Source organism: Archocentrus centrarchus, unplaced genomic scaffold (genome assembly GCF_007364275.1).
Source record: "Archocentrus centrarchus isolate MPI-CPG fArcCen1 unplaced genomic scaffold, fArcCen1 scaffold_151_ctg1, whole genome shotgun sequence".
NCBI lineage: Eukaryota > Metazoa > Chordata > Actinopteri > Cichliformes > Cichlidae > Archocentrus > Archocentrus centrarchus.
In genome coordinates this window covers 525-2,516 of record NW_022060196.1, presented here as the reverse complement: position 1 = coordinate 2,516, position 1,992 = coordinate 525, and the positions used below count along the sequence as shown (strand labels likewise).

Here is a 1,992-nt window from a genome sequence, read left to right as displayed (position 1 = left end):
GGTCGCGGGGGGGGCTGGAGCCTATCCCAGCTGACATAGGGCAAGAGACAGGGTACACCCTGTATGGGTTGCCAGCTTGTCGCAGGGCCAACACAGAGAGACAGACAACATCCACACTCACATTCACACCTATGGGCAATTTAGAGGTTCCAATTAACCTAACCTCAGTAAGTGCATGTCTTTGGACTGTGGGAGGAAACCGGAGTACCCGGAGGAAACCCACGCAGACATGGGGAGAACATGCAAACTCCACACAGAGAGGGAGGGAGGGGCCCGGGCCAAGGTGGAATCGAACCCAGGCCTTTGATTAATTAATAAGCTGGAATTGAAGATTGCAGCTAATCCTCCTCCTCGACCTGTGCTTCGAGCATTCTGACAGTTACTGTGACTCAGGGGTGTTGATTCATTTAAACTAACATATTCATCCTGCTGTAACCAGGTTTCTGTAAGGCAGAATAAATCAATATGTTGATCAAGGGGATGTAGCTCAGTGGTAGAGCGCATGCTTCGCATGTATGCGGTCCCAGGTTCAATCCCCGGCATCTCCAGTTGTTACTTATAGGTGAGTGGTGGCCTAGGGGAGAAGAAGAGGATTCATCACTGAGAGGACCCTGGTTCAAATCCTCAGGCTGGCATCACTGTGGGTCCCTGAACAAGCCCACCCCCACAGGTTGCTCCCCGGGCGCCCCTTGGCTGCCCCCTGCTCCATGCTGTGCTGAGTGTACTACATACTCCATGTGTGTGATGGGTTAAATGCAGAGAATGAATCTCACTGCATGTATATGTATGTGACAAATAAAGCTCTTTCTTCTTCTTCTAAATTATTAAATCATTTGCTAACAGGGACTTGGAAGAAAGAGCCCTAATGTTTAATAATCCACATTTAATTGTTTTATTCTTTGGTGCAGTTGAAACTATATTATTTATTGTTTTTGAATTTTTATGCTTAAATAGTTCTCTGCTGATTTTAGCTTTGTTTTTTGGTGGTCTGGGAGCAGGCACCGACTCTGTGGGGATGGGGTTTATGGGGGATGGCAGGAGGAGAGAAGCTGCAGAGAGGCGTGTAAGACTGCAACTCTGCTTCCTGGTCTCAACCCTGGGTAGTCCCAGGTCACTGTTGGTCCTCCAGTCCAGTCTATTATTCAGGTGAACGCCTAGGTACCTGTAGCCTTCCACCGTTTCCACGTCCTCTCCCAAGATATTAATGAGCTTAGTTTCAGTTTTATTCCTCCAGAAGTCAACCAACATCTCTTTTGTCTTGCTGACATTGAGAAGGAGGTGATTTCTGCTTGACCACTCCACAGAGCTTCTCACCAGCTCCCTGTAGTCCGACTCCTGCCCACACTTACTAACCCCAACCACTGCAGTGCCATCAGAGAACTTCTGCAGGTGGCATGTTTCACTGTTGTACTGGGAAATCAGAGGTGTACAAACAGGAATGGAGATAGAACTGTCCCCTGTGGTGTCCCAGTATTGCTATCCATTGCATCAGACAGGGTTCGCCCCAGCTGTACAAACATGGTGACACCACCCTGAGCAGCTTCTCACTCAGCAGAGGTGGTTGGATAGTTTTAAAGGCACTAGAAAAGTTAAAGAACATGATTCTCACCATGCCACCAATACCATCCAGGTGAGAGTGAGCACACTGCAACAGGTACAAAACTGCATGATCCACCCCCACAAAGAGGCAGATAAACAAACTGAAGAGGACTGAGAGCATGTTTTACCTGCAAGCTAAGCCGGGCCAGAACCAGTCTCTCTCTCTCTCTCTCTCTCTCTCTCTCTCTCTCTCTCCAGCACCTTCATGACAGGTGACGTCAAGGCCACTGGTCTGAAATCATTAAGGCCAGAAGACGCAGCTTTCTTTGGTACTGGCATTAAACATTATGTCTTCCAGAGCACTGGTACATTTTTCCTGCAGCAGACTCAGGTTGAAAAGATACCGCAGGATGCCAGATAGCTGGGTAGCACAGGACTTCAGGACCCTGGGAC

At 48.5% G+C, this 1,992-nt stretch overlaps 1 non-coding gene across 1 annotated transcript; it reads left to right on the top strand.

Moving 5' to 3' along the window:
- Positions 1-476: 476 nt before the first annotated feature.
- trnaa-cgc (transfer RNA alanine (anticodon CGC)) lies at positions 477-548 on the top strand. The gene has a single exon. It is a non-coding gene; the product is annotated as a tRNA-Ala (tRNA).
- Positions 549-1,992: the final 1,444 nt, after the last annotated feature.